This window comes from Hemitrygon akajei, chromosome 28, assembly GCF_048418815.1.
Source record: "Hemitrygon akajei chromosome 28, sHemAka1.3, whole genome shotgun sequence".
Classification (NCBI taxonomy): Eukaryota; Metazoa; Chordata; class Chondrichthyes; order Myliobatiformes; family Dasyatidae; genus Hemitrygon; species Hemitrygon akajei.
Genome location: NC_133151.1, coordinates 27,963,290 through 27,972,403, shown reverse-complemented (window position 1 = coordinate 27,972,403; position 9,114 = coordinate 27,963,290). Strand labels below are relative to the sequence as shown.

Here is a 9,114-nt window from a genome sequence, read left to right as displayed (position 1 = left end):
ATTTTTCCCTGGCTATTCCATTCAACAGTATTGATATTTCCATACCGGACCCTTGATGCAACCACTTAGGATATTCTCTTCTCCACTCCACATCTAGAGACGTTTGTCAGATTTTTAGGTTATATGTTAAATTTGCTACAAACCCACATAGTATAGCCTGTAAATGGTTGTAAATTTTTCTAGGCTGCCTAAAATAAATCAGCTGCTCTCATCCTCTACACAAGAAATCTCAGTCAATATTGGGGAAATTACAGTTACACTCCCCATTGTTGTTTTTTGCAACGCTCCGTAACCTGCCTATGTTTATGAGACCCTTTCTCCTGCTGGAATTACAAAAACATTAGCAAATTAAAAAACACAACATTTCAAGTTTTCCTATTATCAACACGTCATTACATCCCGAAAAACACTCATTGGGAGGGTTATGTTTGATAGTGTCCATGAGTTGCAGACCAGACTGACTTTTGATATCATTAGTGGGCACTGAATCATTGTGAGATGGGGAACACGATTCAAACTATCCAGTCTTCCTATCTTCTGGTACTACTTTCCCACTGTCCTAAGGTTTCTTAAGGTTTTTGACAGCTCTTTAAGGGACACGACATCCACTCAGGCGACCTGCAGTGAATTGAATGGCTGGCTGAAATATGCGGACAAGTCTAGCCTACTTGGGAAGTTCAAAGCCTGGGTGTATCAGCATGGCATTCTTCCCAGAATCCTCCGTAACATTTCATGCCTGTCTGTATTAAATTCAATCTGGCGTGTTTACAGCCGTACCCGATTGCATTGCAAGCTTTGATAACCTTTCTTGCTGTCCACTCTGCCCCCAGTCTTGGTGTGATGCGCAAATTTGTTGATCATATTTAGCACATTATAATCCAGATCGTTGATATGTATTTAAAACAGCAACAGAGCCAGCGCCCATTCCTGCATCACTCCATTCGTCACAAGCCTCCAGTCAGAGAAGCAGCATCTGCTACCACTCGTTGGCTCAGCCAGCAAAATCAAACTGTAATTCAGTTTACTACCACTCCTTGGTAGTGAACGTTCTTGAACAGCAACCCATGCGGGCCCTTGTCAAAGGGCTTACAAATGTCCATGTAGACAACATCAACTGCCTTTCCTTCATCAAATTTCCTGGTAAAGTTCTTGTAAATTTATTTAATAAGTTAGCTTCCACTCCTTCATTACACAGAGAATATCACAAATTCACCACTCCCTTTTATATCCTTTTTAGCCTAGAGGAAACAACTTTACTGCCTCTATCTCGTCAACACCTTTCACAATTCTATATGTTTCACTAAGGTTTCCTCGCATTCTTCTGAATTTCAGCATGCATAATCGCAGTCAATTCAACCTCTGCTCATCGACAAACTCGCCATCAATATGGTCATCCTGCTTTGCAACAATAAGGAAACCAATAGTTTTCTTCAAGAAAGGAAACCAGAACAGCATGTGATACATAAATTTCAAAGTAAAATCAGTGTACGTCACCATTGCCAGCTCAAGATTCATTTTCTTGCAATTATACACAGTAGAACAAAGAAATACCATATATTCAAAGAAACACATACAACGATTGAGAAACAATCAAGGAGCAAAAGACGACAATCGCTGCAAATACACATAAACAAACAAATAAATAAAACAGAGCACACGAGTTGGAGAGCCGATGATAGTGAGCACATAGATTGTTCAGAGTTGACGGCAGATAAGTTATCCACGCAGATTCGTCCAGCTATGACCTCACCAGAACCCAAAATAATCTACTGGAGGCAAAATGGCGGTGAAGAGGTTCGGGCAAGATTGAGTCAGTTTTTTACCTTGGTAACAATGTTAGAGCTGTGAAGGGAGCACTGGACTCAACTGTCCAGATATATTACACTTCCCAATGGAACTGTTTTGAACGATGGCATTAGCTTTCTTGTAATGGACTGCATGAATCCTCATCTTTGAAGCTGCATCATGAGAATGAGGGTGAAGGCTGTTATTGCAACTACGGGGTAATGGGTTCAGGTGTAGATAACAGTACGTATAAGTCATCAGTGATACCACAACTTCTGATGATGGCACTTACAGAGTTGACTGGCAGGCCTACTGTATTGATTGTCCCAGGGTATCCCCTTTCCATATAAATGGTCTCTCTAGTCTGAACAAAAGCTGTCAAGGGGTTATTACAATTTGACTTATGCAGTACCAAATGCACACCATCTACCAGCGTTGAAGGATGAAGGAGACTGAGCAACGTTACTGGATTGTAGTGTTCCTGTTCTGGGGACCTACCAGACGGGCTCGTGAGAGCATCAGTATGGCCCTCGTGTTGCAGTAATTGGGTAACAGCGCTTGATTTTCAGGTCTGAAAATCAATGAAATTTCTAACAAAACGCCAGCTCGCTGCAGAATCGCCTCTCAAAACTGAACAGCATTAAACGTTCTGTTGGCTGAGAGCAGAGGTAGTTGTGCCATCACTGGCCTGGAACGATCCACAAACATCTTTGATATATCCGAGAATATCGTCAACTGTATCCATGCAAATCCTGTTAGAATCCCTGCTAGGAAGTTTGTGCAACTCCAGTTGCTGATAGTGAACACTGTTTTAATTTCTTGACTGCATCACTCTGTGGAGTGATGACCCAAAGCACGGCTGCCTACATTATTGATTAACATCCCTGCTCTTCAGGATAGTCGATGACAGGATCACTGAGGAGACCTGAATTCTCTGGGCAATTCAACTGCAGCCACAATCCATGTTGTCCGTTACAGAACGGAAGGGAAGTGAGAAGAGCTACAGCAGGTCAAGTTAACCTAGCAAGGAATGTTCACAGACAGTGTGCAGTCAACCTCGGCAAGAAAGTTCTTTGTAAGGTCTGATTTCCCTTTACACGGCAAGGGCCTGGAGTCATTATGCGTACCAAAGCAAGATGAGGATACAAATGAAGAGTTCTAGGGTGACAGTTAATGTTGGTCAGTTGCTTTGCTAACGTGGTGAGGCCATGAGGGAGTTGATAGTTGTCAACAAAAGTCACGGATTAGTGTGGTCGGAGTGATGGACTCAGTCGTTGAGTGTAACAACGAACCGTGACGAACGGTTCGGGGTACAGACTCTCCCAGGGAAATTATTTGTTCAATTTTATTCGCCTTTTGTAGGCAATATTCTTCTTGAAGGAGAGCTGTAAAATCAGCATCTCCCCGTCGGGGAAATGAACCCCGGTCTCCCGCGTGACAGGCGGGGATACTAACCACTATACTAACGAGGAGCCGCTGTTGGTTCATCATGACAAAAACGTGAAAGAGCACAAGAGAGTGAACAGAATTACCTTGATGTTTGTTCACTGCAATACTGCAGTCAGTTTCTTCGTGTCCTTCCCACAGAAGTGTCTCAGTTTCCTCCAGCTTTTCAGTCACCGATTGTTTTCAAGGTTTAGCGAAAGGAACTCTCATTCGAACCTAACGCCGTGTTGTTCAACAGATCATTTATATATTCCGGTTTTATACTGCGACAGGCAAGAAGCGATGTGGAGCTCTTCGAATTTAGAAGGGATCTTTCTCACTTCAGTCCGATTCCGAGCGAATTACTGGGAGTTTTGTATCTCCGATGTGTCAGAAGATGGAGACTTTAACTGGGCATAACAGGAATTGCACCAGGGTGGGGAATCAGAGTGACCAACCGGATTCAGACAGCAGTTCGAGCTACAGTCATGCACCACTGGAGATAGTTCAGGACCCAAACCTCCTGCAGAATGATGGAACAATGGTGATATAATGGTGAACAGAGCTGTCTTCCGGACAATTGACGCAGGTGTGATTTCCTACGATCGCAGTTGGCAGAGTTTTCATCTATCATCGAAACTATCAGAAGTGAACAATTCATAGAACCCGATCAGTGCAGACTTCTATCGGCCGAGTGGTCTAACCCTGCTAATTCGTGTACGAAGTCCAGAAATCGTTTAAATCCATGATTGAGTGCAAAATTATTATTCATCCTGGGCTGGCCAGACGATCAAGGATGGATTTCCCATCTTTCACATTTTCTCGATGAACCGACCAGTGCAGCTTCCTGCTCTCTCTCTAACCTAGACACCCGCAACAAACTGGAACACATCAAAACATGTCGGATGATGTGTTCACCCTGAGTGTGTCAGTTCACTCACCAATCCCTCTGTCTATTTAGAACCTGTGGGATCCCTATCCACATCCTCTGTCCATTACATGATTTAATTAAACCCTTTACTGTGATTAATAAATGTAAAATAGAATCACAGAATCGTGCCACCCTGAAACAGGCCTTTCGACTCATCACGTCCATGCTGACATTCAGGAACTAATCTCACTATAGAGAAAAAAACAATTCACTTATGAGCAATTGCCTTCAGTGCCTTGATTGTCGAGGTGCTTTCCCAGACAATTCTCTAATGTTGTGAGTGTACCTGCTTCCACCTGCCACTCAGGCATGTGTTCCAGTTTTCAAACGCCATCTTCATGAAGTTCCTCATCTGAAGCTGTCTAGGTTTACACGTCACGACAGTTTACTAGTATTCTGATAAGGCCCCGCTAATTTGATATGACCTTCATAGATCTCTGTCACCTCTAGCACTCCATGGATACAACCACACTCTATCCAGTCTCGGTTTATACCGGAACTCTCCATCTCACGCAAAATCTTTATGAATATCCCCTGCATTCGACACTCTAGTTTGTTTACAGAGTGCGCAGACGTTTCGATTTGCGAATCCGCGGTAAATTAGACAAGTCATAGATGTTTTACACCCAAATGATGACCTTTGACCCAGCACGATCCAGCTGTGCCACTCTGCTATTGGCTAAACGTGGTGTTGCGCTGCTCCGTTGTGGACGCTTCCCATTCTTTTCTTGCATTTTTTTTATCGGTTCTTTGCTGACATCTCATGGTTTCCTTAACTGCTCTTTGTTGATGTTTATCGCCCCTATCTCTCTGCCCGTGTCTCTCTGTATTCTTTTCCGTGTTTCCTCACCCCTGCCCCATCCTGTTATTGCCTTTCTGCTGTCTGTGTTTCCACCCATTCGAAGACCTCGTTCCCGACATGTCAGCAATGAACGTATTATGCATTACTTAATCAACACGGTTTCAGTCGGCCTGGTGTCACACATTCTGTTTCACTTCCACCGTGTCCCTTCCGCATTTTCTCTGTTTGTCTCTGGGCTGTTCTTCGGGACAAACATCAATGGGTTGAACAATGAGGTGCTTCTGTCACGTTGGTTTAAAAACCGGGGACCGAGTCTTTTGGCCTACTCCGGATGTTCCCGGAGCGGATCTGTTATCCAATCTATTTTGGGATGCTGTGAGCTTGCTTCTCTTGTTTGCTCGTTGTGTGTTTCTTTCTCTCTCTTTCTCTGCGCATTGGCTTTTGGTCTTTTGTAAATTGGTTTATTCGAGTTTCCTGCCTTGTGGCTGCCTATGAGCAGAAGTATCTCAAGGTGTCTAATTTATACCTTATTTGATAATAAATGTGCTTTGATTCGTGGAATCCTCTCTCGTTAATCGATTTCGCCTCTTTTGCCCTCTGAGATAGGGAGATCCAAGCAACTCCGCTCTCCTGCTTGCAGGTTGGGGCCCTTGCCTAAAGAAGGATACCGTTAGAGATGGAGGGGGCGCGGCAAAGTGTCACTAGATATGTCCGCTGAGGAGACCTTTAGCATTGAGAGCCGATACTCTCCGGAATAATCTCATTTCTTCACACACTCACGGAGCCCCAAGATTAGGAGCCCATTCTGAAGATGTACGGCTCAATAGGAAAGAAGTTCAGTCCATGTTGGCGGCAGATGATCAGTCGAATGTCAAGAATGACCAGAGTCACTCAACGGACAGAAGTTCCAATGAACAGCCTGAGTTCACAACAAGAGATTTGAAGCACAATAAAATAAACAGTTTTCTTTTCTTTATTCCATAGCTTTATCAGGAGACGGCGACACAATTAATAGTTTGGTGGAAAGAATAAAGGAATTTCTAATTACGTGGACACAAGTGACTCTGAATGGATCCGCTTAAACCGCAGTGGAACATTATTAGTGAAACCTCAATGAACTTCTGATCAACCGCCCTAATCAGTCGCCATTGCAAATGCGACCACTCAGCTAGGGAGGCAGAAGGACGTTTCTCACGGGATCTCATCACTATGTCCTGGGTCGATTGAGATGGACATCAGCGTCGGTGTCAGAGATACTGGACAGGCATCTTCTCCACATTCACCTGATCTTTACTTATTCGATGGTTTTCAATGAGATCCTCCCTCGTTGTTCTAAATTCTCACGAGTGTCGGCTCAGAGTCTCCAAACACTTCTCTTAGTTAAGCCATTTCATTGCGGGATCACTCTAATGAAACCTCAATGAGCCCACACAATGCCAGCGCACACTTTATTAGAAATTGGGCCCAAACTTGCCTACAATCCTCCAAATGAATCTGATCAATGTCTTACGATATACCATCATTATATCTGTGCTTTTAGATGCTATTCCTGGCGGAATCAAGGCTAAAACTGCATTTGCCTTCCTTACTCAACGACTCAATCTGCAATTTAACATTGATGGAGCCCTGCAGTAGAATTCCCGAGTCCATTTGCTTACCGATTTTTGAATTTGCTCCCCGCTTGAAAAATAATCTACAGCTTTGTTTCTTCTACCAAAGAGTATGACTCTGCACTATCGTACTCCGTATTCAATCTGCCACCTATCTGTCTATTCGCCAAATCTGCCCAAGTACTTCTACGAACTTCCCGCTTTACCAGGCCTTCCACCTCATTTTCTATCACATGCAAAACCATCAATTTCGTCATCCAGAACATCGATGTGTAACGTACAAGACAAAGAGCTCTCCAGAACACAAATACTTATCGGCAAGCGACTGAAAACGCCATATTTATTCCCAGCCTTTACCTCCCACCAGTCGCCAATATATTGTCGATGCTCGTATCTTTCCTGTAATACCGTGAGCTCCAATTTTGTTCAGCAGCCTTATCAGTGGCACTTGAATAAATGTCTTCTGAAAATCCAAGTAAACGACATCCCGTGGCTCTCCTTTCTCTATTATGCCTATATTTCCTCAAATAATTCCCAAAGATATGTCAGGAAAGATTTCCCATTAAGGAAACCAATTTTGTCCTTCATATTTTAACAGCTGCCCCAAAGCACCCAGAAACCTCAACCTTAATAATTGACTCCAGCATCTTCCCAACCACAACAGCCATGCTAAATTGTTCGTAACTTCCTGTCTTTTGCTTCCCTGCCGTCTAGAAGGGTATCATGACATTTGCAATTTTCTAGTCCTCTGAACCATTCCCGAAAGCAGTGACTCTTGAAAGATCATTTCTAACGCCCCATAATCTCATCAGCTGGCTGTTTCACAATCCGGCGGTGTAGTCCTATCTGCTCCAGGCGACATCTCCTTTCTGGTCTTCCAGTTTCCCAATCAACTTCTCCTCAGAAATAGAAACTACATTCCCTTCCGTCTCTGACCCTCTCGAATTTCTGGAATGTTGTCGGTACTCTCAATATAAAAGACAAGTACTTATTAACCTTCTCCGCTATTTCTTTTCCCCTATTGCTACCTCCTATTTCCAGCGCCGAATGTCCACTCTTGCCTTTGTTTTAAAATTTCTGTGTCTGTGGAAAAATACTGTTTACATCCTCTGGTGTATTAATAACTGATGACCTTTCACCGTGAAGTCCGGTCTGTCAGTTGTACTGACGGACTCACCGAATTATTGTTCTACTTGGTTCCATTGGCCCGCATCTGGACCGTAGCCCTCCATACCCCCACCATTCATGTACTTATCTACACCCGAGATCACATTGGATCAGGTTTCTGAAGGTTTCTACTTGTAGAGGCTTCGGCGGCTTCGGCGAGTAGAGGCTGAAGACGAGCTTGCTTCCAGTGAGGTTAGGTAGGGTAAGTTTCTTTAAGAACATTTTGGTCAGCTGGAGGCGCAGTGAGATCATCGCCGGGCTCAGAATGGAGGGTCCCGAGTTCATCCAGTGACAGTCCGCTCCCGAGAGCGCTCTCCATCCCTGCCAGGTTGATATCGAGCTCGCAAGTCGACCTCATAAAATGAAAAATAAACACTGGCACCTCCAGTTTAAATTCCCACGCGGAATATTGTGGAGGGTCAAATTCCCAAAACCAATTTATTTAACTAACTTAAGAGTTGGTAATGGAGGCAGTAGATGGGCAGTCCAGTGCTCCGATTGTAAGATGTGTGAAGTCAGGGACAGCACAATTGCCTCTGACGACTACACCTGCAGGAGGTGCATCCAACTGAAGCTCCTGTTAAACCGAGTTAGGGAACTGGACCTGGAGCTGGATCAACTTCGGATCATTCGGGAGGCATGGCAGTAATAGATCGGAGTTTCAGGGAGACAGTCACCCCTAAAAGTCAGGAGATTCGTGACTGTCAGGAGAGGGAAGTGGGATAGGCAGAAAGAGCTATGCACCCCTGTGACGTTCCCATCAACAATAAGTATACCGTTTTGGATACTGTTCGCGGGGACAAGCTACCAGGGACAAGTTGTAGTGGTCGCATCTCTGGCACCGAAACTGGACCCTCAGATCAGAAAGGAAGCAGGGAAAAGAGAAGTGCAGTAGTGAAAGGGGATTCGATAGTTAGAGGAACAGATAACAGGTTCTGTGTGAGAGATAGAGAATCCTGGATGGTCTGTTGGCTGCCTTGTGCTAGGGCTGTGATATCTCGGATCGAGTTCTCTTAATTCTCAGGAGAGCAGTGAACAGCCAGATGTCGTGACCCACGTGGGAACCAATGACATAGACAGGAGTGGGGATTAGGTCCTGAAGACGGAATATCGGGTGTTAGGAAATAAGTTAGGAAAGATGTTAAAAATCAGGACCTCAAGAGTGGTAATGTCGGGATTGCTTTCTGTGCCAGGAGACTGAGAGGGTAGGAACAGGAAGTTATGGCAGATGAAGGCGTGGCTGAAGTGTTGGTGCAGAGGGCAGGGGTTCAGATTTCTGGATCATTGGCATCTGTTCTGGGGTAGGTCTGACCTGTACAAAAAGGACAGGCTGCAGCTGAACTGGAAAGGGACCAATATCCTGGCAGGTAGGCTTGCTAGAACTGTTGGGGAGG

At 44.4% G+C, this 9,114-nt stretch overlaps 1 non-coding gene across 1 annotated transcript; it reads right to left on the bottom strand.

Moving 5' to 3' along the window:
* Nucleotides 1–3,185: 3,185 nt before the first annotated feature.
* On the bottom strand, nt 3,186–3,257 carry trnad-guc (transfer RNA aspartic acid (anticodon GUC)). The gene has a single exon. It is a non-coding gene; the product is annotated as a tRNA-Asp (tRNA).
* Nucleotides 3,258–9,114: the final 5,857 nt, after the last annotated feature.